Raw genomic sequence first — 16,586 nt, 5'->3', positions numbered from 1 at the left:
TCTGGGTGTATGAGGGTGTAATGTATCTAGGTGTATGAGGGTGTAATGTATCTGGGTGTATGGTGGTGTAATGTATCTGTGTATATGGGGATGTAGTGTATATGGGGATGTAATGTATCTGGGTGTGTGGGGGTGTAATGTATCTGTGTGTATGAGGGTGTAATGTATCTGGGTGTATGGAGGTGTAATCTATCTGGGTGTATGGGGGTATAATGTATTGTATCTGGGTGTATGGGTGTGTAATGTATCTGTATGTGTGTGAGGGTGTAATGTATCTGGGTGTATGGAGGTGTAATGTATCTGGGTGTATTGGGGGATTAAGGTATTGTATCTGGGTGTATGGGGGTTTAATGTATGGGGGTGTAATGTATCTGGGTGTATGTGTACTATGTCCGCAGTCTCTGACCATCTCCTGTACTATGTTTGCAGTCTCCTTAAAAAAAAATGCCCCCCCTGAAAAAAGTTCTGCGGACACCAATGATACCAGAGGTTATATCTAGGATTATTAGTAGGTCCTGGGGGAGGCTGGGCATTCCAGACAGAAAATGTATGAAAATTCAGAGGCACACAATGGGGGGGGGGTGGATAAAGAGCAGCACTGTTTTCTCTCATGCACCAGAGGCAGGAGCAGAGGGAGTGGAATTAGAGGGTATCAAATATAGTGATCCTACTTTAATAAATTAGAGGAACCACCCTGGAAAGTTCTGTGGGTGAAGGTTTCCTATGGGTGTGACAGTGGCCGCCCTTCCATTTGATAGTTTAAGTGACATTGAGCCTTAGACATTAATGCAATGTAATGATATAGCTTTCTAAAAAGCACCTTCTTCCTCCACAGCAGATGCAGATGGTAAAGCGCCCCCGTGACCATTACCCTACAGATGTGCAGCCTCTGCCTGGCAGATGCCTAGTTAGTATCAATCCTTTAAAAAAAAAATGCAAGGTCCTATTGCACCTGTAAACATTTCCCAAGAGCACTGCTCCATGTCTCTGAACTCATTGATCCATTCTTGATGACTGTGTGTTCATTAATATCATAGCTTACCTCTTGTTATGTCGTCTGGTGAAGTTTCCATTGTGCACACCCTTCTCTACTATTGATAGGCCAGTTCCAAGTTTGGTGTTTTCCAGTACACCCTTGCTTCACAATGTACAGGGAGAAAGACACCAAGAGTGTTGCTACATTTCAGCACCTGAGGGACATACTAAAAAGCAATAAAATAATGGGCACATTAAAGAATAACATTGTAACAACATTGTATTTCAGCCTTGAGCTGGTGGTGTTTACAGTCTACACATGCTTCACACAGATCCCCGGTTTCCTCTCTTATTCTTCTTCTGGGCAGTGAAGCAGCAAGGGGTTGGCACACTTGTGATTGCAATCATCTATTGCCTGTCTCCAGCAGAGATGGTCAGATGAGTGTCACTGTGAGCAGTGCTACCTTGTAATAGACCCCTGCAGAAAGAGAGCACTGATGTAGCCAGAAGAGCACCACATCTAAGAAACCCTGTGGATTTGTCCATTATTATTATCGAACAGGTGAGCTGATAGACTCTGGAACCTGTTTGTTTCCTATGACATGCTATATATATATATATATATATATATATATATATATATATATATATATATATAATCAAACATATACTTATTCTATATAGCATCACTTGACATTGCACATCCTCAGTAATTTGCAACTGCAACTGTTTTGAGATACTTCAAAGAAATTATAGTGTATTAGTGTATTTCTATTTAATTTTTAGTGCTTACTTTAAATCAGACCTAGACAGAAGTATACTTTATTATCTGGTCCCCCTTTCTTCTGTCACTGCAAAACCAATCTCTGCTGCCCCTCTAACAAACTCCTCTGTTCTAGAGTGAGTTGTCCTAAAAGCTGCTACCTTACTTTCTCCATGGTGAAAGACATGACCTGTGTAGGACAGACGCTCTGATTGTTTGCCTCTGCCTGGGCAGGCAATCACAGCCTCTGCAGGACCCAAACCTGGTCCTCCACCAAAGGTAAGAGAGGGAACAGGAAGCCAGAAGCAACCAATTGGAGCAAAAGCAGGAAGCAGAGGCTGCAATTGTAATGAACAATAATGGCTTCCCCTGTACATACAAAGATATAGGTCATAAATAGAGATAAAAGTGTTTTATATATATATATATATATATATATATATATATATATATATATATATAATTAGATTAATTAATTAATATATTAAGCTAAATTTCAGTGTGAACAATTGCAATTTTACCTGGTCAAGAATGGGTGGCTATGATTCTTACTAGTAGAGAGTGTTGCCCGTACCCTGGAGAGTCCCACCATGTTACAGAAGTGGAGATGTTTAGGGATTCATCCTGCACTGCTTATTGACAGCGGTACAAGAAGCACGACTCCAGCCACTCAGTACAGGCTACTGAGTATATGTGTATAAGAAAAAAAAACTGAGCTGTATCCTAAACCCTAAACTTAGCTGCAGCTCAAATGTGAGCTGTACACAAAGGATAACATTTATAATATAGGAGCTGCGTTCTAATATCTAATATAGTGAAAAATACAAATATTGCATAGTGACACAAAAGTGACAAAAGTGAACATAAATCAACAAATTGCACAGTGACACAATTAGTGAATGAAAATATATGAAACCAATGATGGTATATAGAACTAAAGCAGATATATCCTTTGAGATAAATAATGTATGGAAAACAGTATACAAGGTGTTTAAAGTCCTTCTCCTATGAATTTCACAATCACATTGCCAGACAAGTGTGACTCAACCACCACATGGAGTGCACGCTTACCAGCTTGCACAAGCTGACTCGCTTGTGGCTAGTACCCAGCCAGGGCCTTTTCTTCTAGGGTTAGCAAACAAATGGCAGATCTGACCACAACAGCCTCCAAACACTACTAAGGAGTGGATGGACTTAGATAGTCACAGGGACTCAGAGGACATCCAGGGTCCTCACTCGACAATCATGTTCATATAGGTACAAAAAAAAGGAAAGGTTTGCCATAGGTAAAACCAGACTAGTGTTTATTTAAATAAAACAGTATCACTTACATATAAGCAAGGTTCATCCAACAAGGACAGTAAGCCAGCTGGCAACATAACAAACGCCTGACCTATTAGGACGTTGAACAGTGCGGTGATGTCAGCACGCCGCTCCTCCCGGCGTGTTTCATCACAAGTCTGATGTACACAAATACTGAGTATATGGCTTTTCCATCACATAGGCTAGATATGAAAAATTTAATCAAAAGACAAGTATGGGATTCGTAAAAAAAAAAAAAATGATACATAAGTGGATGCAGCACTGGTCAGGCTGCAGAGAGCTGGTGACTGTCAGTCTCCAGCTCTCTGCTCTGCCACCCCCTCACCCTGGACTCACTGAAGCTCTGGGCGGTGAAGGGGATGGGAGGGGGTGGGAGAGGCTGTCTCAGGCTCTTGGGGGCTTACTAAGAGGCTGAGCACATGTGGATGGATCCTGGGATCTTTGTAGAACCTGGACCAACTCTGTGATATTTAGCCCGCTGTTGGCTGAAAACATGTCATAGAAGAAGAAGTGCAGAATGAACTATACTCCTGTGTTCCATAGGAGAAGTACTGCCAAAAAAGCTTTGACCATACTTCTCCTTTAAAGTGATTGTAAACAATCACCTTGTAAAACAACCCATTCAGTTTAAAATAGAAATGAAAGGCAAAACATTTGTGTATAGATATAAAAAGATATACATACTGTAAAAATACCTTTTTTTCCCTTTTTTATAAGTGATCACATTCTCTTTCTTCCCTCTTTTCTCAGTTGCATAAGCTGGGGGAGGAGAAGCAGCAGTACACTGTTCTTCCCAGTGACAGGCTGTGCTAGGGAGGTGTGTCAGGACAAGTCTGATCATTGGAGGAGAGCAGGCTGAGATCCCAGCATAGCTAGAAAACTGACCACGCTGTGTTCTCCTGCTTAGTGTGGTCACCTTTTAATAGGAAAGCAGAGGTACTGGCAGGAACACCAGGGATTTCACACACAGGAAGCAATACAAAGGCAACAGGATACTTTCTCATACAAGTGCATGGTACAACAGGCATATGAAATGCTGGGGTAACAAACACTTTAAGTTTGGAGAGCCAAGGGGCCCAGTAAGGAATTTGCTAATCACCTCACCGTTATTACAAAAATGTTTTTTTTTTTTTTTGTTTTGTAATTCATGTACTACTTTATTTATGAGCTCATCCTACAATTATGTGAAGTAACTAAATGTGGAGATTTAATGAAAAAAATATCTCAGTGCACAATATGTTGAATTATTTAGTGATGTTTTGAAATGTGACTTTACATTATATTTCTAGGAAAACAAAATCTATGTTGTTCTGTATTTCAGTCTCTTACTTTACATATTTTATGAGCAGTTCAGCTACACAGCACACGACTCTGTTTCTAGATTCTTAATCCTGTTATTGTGCTTAATAATATGATGAAACGATGTAAGAGAACCAGTTCAGAGCAATTACTGTGACATATCTGTAAACATGAATAATGAGGGTTTGTTGTCCAAAGTAATGGGTCACTGCATAATCCTGCAGCTATTACCAATCAGAAACCTGCATTAAATTTATTCAAGCCTCATAAATTGTGCAACTGGCTTATAGGAGAACAGACAGGCATAGTGGGGCTGGATTATAGGGAGACAGGGAGCAGAAAGCTGTCTTTTGGGATACGGGGTCATTCCCTTGGCACAATAGGTTTAAGCAAACAAAACTGGAGAAAAATGTCTCCATGTGCCATTCACATCTGTACTTAAAGGGTAACTCCACTTTCATAGAAAAAAACAAAAAAAAAAAACAAACAAAAAAATAATAATATAGCATTTACAATTTCGACACAAGTCATATTGTCATTGAATGTTATTAAAAATTACTTTTCCTTTTCAATCCGCAGCACTGTAATTTTCTGTAAAGTGCAATGCAATATGGCTACCTGGAGGTGTTCTGTACACAGAAACATAATTTCCTGCTTGTGTGATTGGCTCACTGATTTTTTCAGAAGTCTACACTAAGATACAAGTCAGATTTTTGGCATCCCCTGCAACAAAAATGTCATTTTTGGTAAAATATTCCAAATAGGAAATAAAGTCTGAAGGGATGCAGTCCCGGCAACTTTCCTCATTAGAGGCCTGATCCTACAGCAGCTGGTTCATAATTATGAAATCACTCCCATTAGACTCACTCAGAACATGGGCACAGAGAAACACACAGGGATTTTTTCACAATAACAAAAGGTAGGAATCTGCAACAAAGTTTGTTAAAATCCTTGCAATGTACATATATCACCCAGAGGGGAATGTTTTTTCTCAATAAAAGTTGAGTTACGCTTTAAACTGTATCTTCTGCAATAAAAAAATAATAGCCGGATTATATTTGGTAGCTATAACCAACACATTTTTATATTGGTTATGTATAGTCATGTCTGTGTGTAGGTGGATTGGTACCCAAGATAGAGTAAAGGTACACAGAGGCCAGGAAGGTGGCATAATAATTTTTTGGTAAAGCAGAATTAACAAATCACACATTAAAGACAGCAGCAAGGAGTTCACTTACAGTTCCAAACACTATGGCAATAGAGCCTCGCTATTGCAGGCAACTTGTGTGTAACAGCTCTTAACAGCGCTGGTGGTACTTTAACACAGTCATTGTACTCAATAGGGATGAGCTGAACACCCCCCAGTTCAGTTCACAGCAGAACATGCGAACAGGCAAAAAATTCGGCAGAACACACGAACAACATTAAAGTCTATGGGACACGAACATGAAATCAAAAGTGCTAATTTTAAAGGCTTACAGTATATGCAAGTTATTGTCATAAAAAGTCTTTGGGGACTCGAGTCCTGCCCCAGAGGACATGTATCAATGGAAATTAAAAAAAAAAAAACGGATGATTTTTCGGGAGCAGTGATTTTTTTTAATGCTTAAAGTGAAACAATAAAAATGAAATATTCCTTTAAATATCATGCCTGGGGAGGTGTCTATAGTATGCCTGCAAAGTGGCACATTTTTCCCGTGTTTAGAACAGTACCACAGCAAAATGATATTTCTAAAGGAAAAATCGTCATTTAAAACTTATCACAGCTGTAATGAATTGTCGAGTCTCGGCAATATAGATAAAACTAATTGAAAAAAAGAGCATAGGATCCCCCCAAGTCCATTACCAGGCCCTTTTGCGTCTGGTATGAATATTAAGGGCAACCCCAAACCAAAATTAAAAAAAAAATTGCGTGGGGGTCCCCTTAAAATCCATACCAGGCCCTTTGGGTCTGATATGGAAATTACAGGGAATCCTGCGCCAAATTAAAAAAAAATGGCATAAGCCCCCCCCCCAAAATCCATACCATTAAGGGGAACCCTGCGGCAAAATTAAAAAAAATGTCGTAGGGGTCCCTCCAAAATCCATACCAGACCCTTATCTGAGAACTCAACCTGGCAGGCTGCAGGAAAAGCGGGGGGAATGAGAGAGCGCCCCCCCCCTCCTGAACTGTACCAGGCTACATGCCCTCAACATGGGGAGGGTGCTTTGGGGTAGTCCCCAAAACACCTTGTCCAGTGATTGTGGGGGTCTGTGGGTGGGGGGCTTATTGGAATCTGGAAGCCCCCTTTAACAAGGGGACCCCAGATCCCAGCCTCCACCCTGTGTGAATTGGTAAGGGGTACATTGTACACCTACCATTTCACAAAAAAGTGTCAAAATGGTAAAAAAGACAAGAGACAGCTTGGGACCAATCCTTTATTAAAAAATAAAAATGTCCCATGATTTAAGTTCATGCCACCTGACAGACCAAAAAAGAAAAAAAAAAAGCTGCAACCGATCCCGCAGACTGATGCATCTTCTCTGTGACAGCTCTTATATAACTGTTGGCGGGGCCACCCGGTGATGTAAACGGGTGACCCAGCCCCCTCTGACACCACAGGGGCTTACCCATGGCTTCCCTGTCTCTTCAGAGGGGGCAGGGTCATCTGTTTACGTCACCGGGTGGCCCCGCCCCCCTCTAACACCATGGAGAAGCCAAGGGGAAGCCCCCATGGTGTCAGAGGGGGCGGGGTCACCCGGTTATGTCACCGGGTGGCCCGCCCCCCTCTAACACCATGGGGAAGCCATGGGGAAGCCCCCATGGCGTCAGAGGGGGCGGGGTCACCCGGTTATGTCACCGGGTGGCCCCACCCTCAGTTATATAAGAGCTGTCACAGAGAAGAGGCAACAGTCGGCGGGAGCCTCCCATGGAGGCGGAACAGTTTTTTTTCTTCTTTTTCGGTCCGTCAGGCAGCATGAACTTACATCGTGGGACATTTTTATTTTTTTTATTGTTTAACAAAGGACTTGTCCCAAGCTGTCTCTTGTCTTTTTTTACCATTTTGACACTTTTTTTGTGAAATGGTAGGGGTACATTGTACCCCGTTACCAATTCACACAGGGGGGAGGCCAGGATCTGGGGGTCCCCTTGTTAAAGGGGGCTTCCAGATTCTGATAAGCCCCCCACCCACAGACATTCATTACAGCCGCAATCAGTTTTGAATGACAATTTTTCCTTTAGAAATGTCATTTTGCTGTGGTACTGTTCTAAACACGGGAAAAATGCGCCAATTTACAGGCATACTATAGACACCCCCCAGGCACAATATTTAAAGGAATATTTCATTTTTATTGTTTCACTTTAAGCATTAAAAAAATTACTGCTCCCGAAAAATTGTCCGTTTAAAAAAAAAAAAAATTTGCATTGATACATGTCCCCTGGGGCAGAACCCAGGTCCCCAAACAGTTTTTATGACAAAAACTTGCATATAAGCATTTAAAATTAGCACTTTTGATTTTTCATGTTAGTTTCCCATAGACTTTAGTGGTGTTCCGGCAGCTTTTGAATTTGCAGGGAGAACCGCATATTGTTTGCTGTTCGGCAAACAGGCAAACACCCAATGTTCGAGTCGAACTTACATTCGACTCAAACATCGGGCTCATCCCTAGTACTCAAGAGGGCACTTTGGTAGGCTATGTTACTGGAACAGATAACCATAGGAATCAGCCAGGTATGGTGCATGCATACTTACGATCGTCCAGGCTGGATGAGAAGTGGTGTGACCTGGTATAGGAATCCTCTCTCTGGGTTTTTGTATGCTTCCTTTTTATGTGGGGGAGAGGAGATGTATCCCTACATATCCCGGCACTAGTGGAAGGAGTTATGGTGGCATCAAGCACTCATTGACCTTTAATACCTAAAAAGGTTGCTTGGCTTCTGGTGCAGTTGTTTTGAGGACCATGTGGTGGAGTGCACATCACTTGAAGGAAGATTGCAAAACAACAATAGTGTGAAATTTTGGCCGTACATAAAATGCCAATACATGGACTAATTGAACACATATAGCAATTTAAATAGCTAAATACACTTGTGGGAGTATAATGTTGCACTTAATTTGGCATGCTTCATAAGGAGTGTGAGTTTTGTTAGTTTGTTGATTTGTTTTATTAGCGCAGCTCTCAGATTTTTTTTAATTATTTCAAGTGCAATATTCAGGAGGCACTTTTTGAGTGGCAGCTGGAGACTTTTTGTTTTTATTTTTGAGCACTTACAAGGGGTTGTAAAGTCAGAAGGTTTTTTTTTATCTTAATGCATTCTTTGCATTAAGATAAAAAGCCTCCTGTGTGGAGCAGCCCCCCTCAGGCCCCCTAATTGTCTCAGCTGTCCGGGACTCCTATCCTCATTGGCTCTGAAGCAGTGCAGTGCCATTGGCTCCCAGTGCTGTCAATTAAAGTCAGTTAGCCAATCAGGAAGAAAAGGGGGTGGGGCCATGCCGTGGCTCCGTGTCTGAATGAACACAGGGAGCTGTGACAGGGCTTGAGCAAGCTGCTTGCTGTGGGGGCACTCAACAGGAGAGAGGGACCAGGAGACCCGAAGAGGAACCCGAGAAGAGGAGGATATGGGCTGCTCTGTGCAAAACCACTACACAGAGCAGGTAAGTATAACAGCCCTCAAATTTTCCACTCCCCTACTCGCATTTTGCGAGTGAAAAATGAGGGATGGCGAGTGTGGGCTGCCTGGGAGCGGGGGGTGGATGAGCACCTCCGGAAGGCGGGGTTGGATGGGAGCCATTTTCCCAGCGATTGCCCCGGGAAAGAGAGCAGGCGGCCGGATCATCACAGAGGAACATTGCTGTAACAGCTTTCATTAGAATAACTGAGTGTTCCCGCACTCGCTGTCACAACAGCCCGCCTCCCGGCCCGGGTACTTTGTGCCAAAGTACCCCGTTCAGGAGGCGGGGCTGTATGTGATGGTGAGCGGTGGGAACAGTTGGCAATTCAAATGAAAGCTGTTACGCTCTGATGATCCGGCCGACAATTCGCAGGGTAGAAGTTGGGTAGGGCAACTGGTGGAGAGTAACCCTTAAGGCCTTGCTAGTAGCGCAAGACTTGAAATTTTGAGCCCTAAGTATAACATGTTTATTATTTTTAACTAAAAGAAAAACACTTTAGTATCACTTTAATTTAGCACAGATATTTATTTATTTTTGTGATTAAAATCCTGTTGACAATGTGCTGCACAACATACGCTGTGTACATTTACCAGAAAGTTATGACCCTCATACTCATATACACCCTCATATACACCATCATATATACCCTCATACTCATATACACATATGAATGGTCATAAAAGGTTGTCCTGGTAAAACCTTTCCCAGGATAAGGCAAAACTCAAAAATACTCCAACTTCCTCACATCCATATGGCACAGAGGGCAATGGGCTTTAATGTGCAAAACCATCCGGGCTCCACAAAGCAGAAGGATCAATGTTGCATGTAACAATATGAGACAAGGGTAGCACTGTTCATAGTGTGAAACCATATATAAAAGGTTTATCAAATACAATTATTTCACAAAAACATCCACAACGCTGTGATACAATAGAAGTCCGCAATATGCTAGAATCCAAGATAACCACCATCCTGTGTGCGTGATGATGTATGCCCTGGCTCCTTCTAATGCCTTTTGTCATACGTGCTGTTATCAGGGTCTCAGAATGCAAGTATGGCACCATGCTGCATATATGGGAAAGATGGAAGGGTGGATCACTTAACAATAATGCAAATAGATTTCCACATAGGCAGATTACAATGAAGTAATTTCGCCCTAGTGGTGAAAAATAGAAAAGGCAGATAATGTACATACACAATCCCTGAAATAAACCAGGAAGAGTTTCTCAAGTGGTCGAAAGAGGGAAAAGCTGTGGGGATTGTTTGTGAACTTTTTTATTTTTCCCCACTAGGGGGACATTAATCTACTTGTGTGGAAATCTATTTGCATAATTGTTAACCGATTGACCCTTCCATCTTCCTCATATATGCACCATGGTGCCAAATGTCAGTTCTGAGCCGATGATGACATCTCGTATGACAAAACGCCTTAGAGGGAGCAGGATGTACATCACCAAGCATGCTGAGTGGCCAACTGCCATCTTGGATTTTGGATTTCTATTGTATCACAGCACTGTAGATGTATTTATACATGTGAGTAAAATACCTTCAAAGTGGGGGAAATAATCATTTGATCCCCTGCAGATTTTGTAAGTTTGCCCACTTACAAAGAAATGAAGAGTGTATATTTATTATCATAGGTGTATTTTAAATGATGGAGACAGAATATCAACCAAAAATCCTGAAAAAAACATATGATATAAATGTTATAAATTGAGTTGCATTTAAGTGAGTAAAATAAGTATTTGATCCCCTACCAACCAACAATAATACTGGATCCCACAGACTGGCTACAGTATGTGCTCATGTGGTACACAGATTAGTCCTGTCAATTTAAGAAGGTGCTCCTAATGATAACTTATGTGTATAAAAGATACCTGTCCACAGAATCTCTTTCTTCCATTCAAACCTCACCATCATGGGCAAGACCAAGGAGCTGTCAAAGGATATCAAAGACAAGATTGTAGACCTGCGCAAGGCTGGAATGGGCTACAAGACCATCAGCCAAAAGCTTGGTGAGAAGGAGACAACTGTGATTATTTGCAAATGGAAGAAATACAAAATAACCACGGAAGAAATACAAAATAACCATCAACCGCCCTCAGTCTGGTGCTCCTGCAAGATTTCACCTCATGGGGTTAGGATGATCATGAGAAAAGTAAGGGATCAGCCCAGAACTACACGGGGGAGCTTGTGAATGATCTCAAGGCAGTTGGGACCACAGTCAGCAAACAAACTATTGATAACACAATACACCGCCATGGATTGAAATCCTCCAGCGCTCCGCAAGGGCCCATCTCCTGAAGAAGGCACATGTACAGGTCCGTCTGAAGTTTGCCAATGAACATATAAATGATTCAGAGAAGGTTTGGGAGAAAGTGCTGTGGTCAGATGAGATCAAAATTGAGCTCTTTGGCATTAACTCTCAACTTGCCATGTTTGGAGGAAGAAAAATGCTGACTATTACCCTAGGAACACCATCCATACAGTCAAGCATGGAGGTGGAAACATTATGCTTTGGAACTGTTTCTCTGCTAAAGGTACAGGCTGACTTTGATGCATTGAGGGGCCAATAGAAGGGGCCATGTATTGTAAAATCTTTGATGAGAACCTTCTTTGCTCAGCCAGAACACTGAAGATGGGTCGTGGATGGGTCTTCCAGTATGACAATGACCCATAACATACCTCTAAGGCAACAAAGGAGTGGCTCAAAAAGAAGCACATTAAGGTCATGTAGCCTAGCCAGGCTACAGATCCTAATTCTATAGAACATTTAGGGAATTGAAACTTTGAGTTGCCAAGCGATAGCCAAGAAACCTTAAGGATTTAGAGAAGATCTGAAAAGAAGAGTGGACCAAAATCCCACCTGAAATGTGTGCAAAACTCGGTAACCAACTATAGGAAACGTCTTACCTCTGTGCTTGCCAACAAGGGTTTCTCCACCAAGTACTAAGTCATGTTTTGCTTAGAGATCAATACTTATTTTACATACTGAACTGCAACTCAATTTATAACATTTGTACCATGTGTTTTTTATGGATTTTTGGTTGATATTCTGTCTCTATCATTTAAAATACACCTATGATAAAAATTGTAGACCATTAATTTCTTTGTAAGTGGGTAAACTTACAAAATCTGCAGGGGGGATCAAATAATTATTTTCCCCACTGTATTTATTAAAGCTTTTATATATGGTTTCACAATATGGGGTGTGCTTTCCTTATCTCATATTTTTAAATGCAACATCGATCCTTCTGATGTATGGAGCTGGGATTTTTTTTTTTGCAAATTAAAGCTTAGTGCCCTCTGTGCTTTATGGATTTCAGGAAACGAGGATTTTTGAGTTGTGCCTTACCCTGGAAGAGATTTTAAACAGTAGGCCTTTTTTGACCACTCTGAGTAGGAGGGTCATAACTTTCTGATTAGGTAAATAGCGCTGGGTGTGCAGTATACTGTCTGTCAGCAGGATTTCAATAGCACCAAAGTGAGAGTGATTGCAGGATTTTTATCAGAACGGCTTTGCATGGAGATCTGATCTGAATGAACTTAAAGCGGAACTTCAGTCATTTTTTCATCTTTCCATCTATCAAATCTTCTGCCCTTGTTGTTTTAACTTTGGATAGTAAAACATTTTTTTCTGCCAGTACATACCTTATACAGCCCACTTCCCGTTTCTTGTCCGGTAAAAAGCCTAGGCTTATGACATCATGCACAGCTCTCTCCTTCTCATGAGAGTTTGTCAGGAAGGGAGGGGGATGAGTCATAGGAGGGCCAATGGGAGTTGCAGAGCTGGAGGTGTGCCTCTGTGTGTCTGTGTAAATCCAGGAAGTGAACAGGCAGCAGCCTCAGCTGCCCACAGTTAAAATGGCTGCAGCCAGACTCAGTGGAGGGAGATTTTTGTAGCATATTTGGTAAGTATCAGAATGGCAAAGATGTTTTTATTACAGATTATGTGAGCAGACTGCAGTTCCTCTTTAACATTTGCACTTTATTTGTAAAATATCACTTTATATATACTTGGCACATAGTTTTTCTGCACACTGTGTGTTTGTAACAAATACTAAACTGTGTGTATTTTTACTTGCACATATATGGATTATCACACATTTGCTTTATAGCGCCACATTTTGTATTTTGTTATTGGTATATCTTGTATCAGTATATAGTGTAGGCTGTTTTGCTACATGCTGTAGTATTCTAGACCTTGGCGTGGATTATATATATTTTATATTACACTCTATTTGGAGTCTACTGTTTCTGCAGTGTCCATCTTTCCCTGCTGATATCCCTGGCTTCCATTATGCCCCCTCCTTTTTGGGTGATGTGCAAAAAGAATGCCCTGGCAGCATTAAAAAAAAACACTTTTTGAAAAAATGCAGTGCAGCAGTATATAAGAGGTTTGCCGTCTCTCGAAGGCTTTATTATTGTAATGATCAGTGATATCACAGCCTTTATAAATTATTTATATGTGCTCAAATGCTCCACAATTATGTTCCATGAAATAATGGTGATCTTAAGGGTTGTATGTTGCAGAAACAATTAGCCAGAGCAATATGCAGAGACAGCAGATTTCTGCAGCTATTGACATAATACACAGAGGTGCCCAGTGAAGATTTACCACTGTGTAAATCTAGCATGTTAACACTATTCCCATGGGGAAAAAGGCTTCTTATTTTATTGCAATCACCTTATCAGCTATGGAACATCCATTTAGGAGTAATCCAATCTTGCGGTGTAAAATTGTAGGCCGTGTATTATTGCGTGTGTCACAGCAGTTAGTGGCATCTGGGGACTGTAAGGACACTCTATTAGAACACATGCTGAACACTAAAGTCACTCTCTGTTTTAAACTCTACTGGGTTTAATAGAGCAACTGGGAAGTATAGAAAAGGTTTGTATATATGTTGTGTGCATTAACATGTTATTGATGACGAGATCCTCAGCTTATTAAACACCAGTCAAGGGTAACTCATCGTTCTGGACCATTAAGGACAAGACTTCCTGATATTTCTGAGGATGGGCAAAATCTTGCTATATATATTTTAGCACAACATGACATGATGTTAACTGCAGGTAAATTTATTAGAAATTACTCCTCACACATTCTACTTGATTTTAATGATAGGTCCCTTTAGGCTGTTTTAACTGTACTGTCACTATAACCATAGATCCTTGTGGTTTAGGTTTTACTGCAGTAACATCAGCATTTTATGTGTGAGTATATTTTATGCTGTCTGGTTTGCATAAAAAAGAAAAATTTAATCATAAATCAATGAGTAGTCTGCTACCTGACATTTGGGTCTATTTTGTTTTTCCACAATTCCTTGTCTGCAAGACCCGACCCTGAGTATGGCTAGGTTATCAAGTCAAAGGGAGGTGTTTTAAAGGTGTCCCTGATTCACTGTGCAGAATGACTCACTCTCCTGTTGCATGCATTAACCCAAGCTGCATTCATCCCACGTGGAGGGGGAGAATAGTGCGAGGATAGGAGCTAGTTGGTATTCTGCATAGAGTGCCTGTGGAAAACTGGTATAGTGGGAAACCCTATAGCAGGAGTCTCCAAACTTTCTAAACAAAGGGCCAGTTTAGTGTCCTTCAGACTTTAGGGGGCCCGACCTGTGGCCAGTATGAGTAGAAAATGACCCATGTTTAGTAGGAGTAAACAATGTCTCAGGTTTCATGGTCAGTGAGAGTAAAAAAAATTACATAGTGCCTGTGGTCAGTAGGAGTAGGGATAGAGCCCCAGCATTGGTATTAGTGGTAAAAATAGCCCGCCATTATTGGGGTTAATGGTAGTAATAGTACCTGTTGCTGCTGTCAGTGGGAGGACTAGTGCTAAATAGTTGGTATCAGTGGGAAGAAAATAAAGCCCCATTGTTTGTGTCAGTGGGAGGAATGGTGCCCCATAGTTGGTATCAGTGGGAGGAATGCTGCGCCTTCGTTGATATCAGTGGGAGAAAGAGTGCCATATCTATGATGTCAGTGAGAGGAAGAGAGCCCTACTGTTGTGCCAGTGGAAAATATAGGGCCCTATCATTGGTGTTGGTAGGGGGAATTTTGCCCCATCGTTAGTGTTAGTAGGAGGAATAGTCCAAAAGGCAAAAGGCCACATCCAGCCCAGGAGCCACAGTTTGTAGACTAGTACGCAATAGCATTAACCTTTATTTAACCAAACCTTCTAGTGCTGTCGTGCGATGCAGACAGAAAGGGGGGCAAAGACTAGAACAGGCATTATAAATGGCACTTATAAAATATAGTAAAATGTCATTTAAAATAAAATCAAGCGGCTTACCTGTGTATATTCAATCCATACTGAAAACTGGAGGAACCTATAGCAACATCTGGAGGAACAGTAGTGTTTCATGGAAGCCTGGTTGAGAATGTGAGAATGGCTGCCTAAGTGTAACAAAGTGTTAACAGAATTTGTTTTTTTAAAGTTTAGTACTGTTTAGAACATTGTAATTGATTCAATAGTGGCTTTGATTTTCATGTTTTATATAGGTTTTATATGCAGAATTTTATGTCTAGAAATTGTTTTAATTAGTTTTGAATGGCAGTATTGTACAGCTCTATATAGTATTGATAGTAAAAAAGTGTATTGTTAGTATGGCTTCCATTAACAACCAATTAGATACTGGATTTTACTTTATTAGAAAAATAAAATAGGGAATCTGGTTGCAATGAAGCTCCAGTTATATTATATCACTTGCAAATTAATCTAACTATAGCCTTGTTGTGTATAGAGCAGTGTGTGAGTCCTGTGCATATTCCAAATCCTAACTGGTACAACAAATACACATTATATTTATAAATGAAAATGGAAATACTGTCATTGAATATATTTCCGCAGCTCCTCACAAACAAACGCTCACCTTAGAAAGTAATAGCAGGGTTGGTCTGAACAAAAAAAAAGTCAGCTCCTATGATACAATATGTGATTTCAACCTTTGCTAAATATAACACATGCTATTAGTCCATATTGCTTAAAATGTATTTAAACCCAAAAACAAAAATGTACACCCTCCCCTATTCTCCATAGCATAGAGGGGGTTGGCTGAAATGGCTGAGAACAAAGTAATTGATACCATCCAGTATGTGTAAACTGCACAGAAAGCTATCAGCTGACAAGATTTCTGGCAAGATCAACACATTTTTTCTTGCTTATTTACATATGTGGCAGCCTTTGCCACCTCTAAATAGCTTTTCAGAGTGAGGTCAACAGCTGGCTGGGAGGCAACATGTCCTCAGTGCCTGTTTTAACCATGAAAAGCCTGCACCACCATGCGACAACCGAGTGCCCCGTCGGTTGCAGGGCAATTGTGGCACAGCCATTTTCACTTGCACGGCTTGCGTTTGACGATGGTACTTCCACTGGACACACATGGGGTATAATTTTTGCAGTGGCATGCGTATGACTCCCTCTGGTTGCTGTGGTGAGTTAACAGACCAAAAGAGGTCCAACAAGAGAAGTTCATTGTTAAGGTTGACATATACTTTAGCACTTTAATGGATGGGGAAATATAAACTTTTGTGAGTAAAGTATTAGTTGGTTATGTTTGTGGTTGCAACAG

General features: G+C 41.0%; 1 protein-coding gene across 1 annotated transcript in view; it reads left to right on the top strand.

Moving 5' to 3' along the window:
- The window catches only part of LOC141141191 (ephrin type-A receptor 3-like), a 348,950-nt gene that overhangs the window by 211,026 nt on the left and 121,338 nt on the right, over positions 1–16,586 (top strand).

The sequence above is a fragment of the Aquarana catesbeiana genome, linkage group LG04 (assembly GCF_042186555.1).
Source record: "Aquarana catesbeiana isolate 2022-GZ linkage group LG04, ASM4218655v1, whole genome shotgun sequence".
Taxonomy (NCBI): Eukaryota; Metazoa; Chordata; class Amphibia; order Anura; family Ranidae; genus Aquarana; species Aquarana catesbeiana.
The sequence above is the reverse complement of the archived record's forward strand: the minus strand, read 5'-3'. Positions and strand labels throughout refer to the sequence as shown.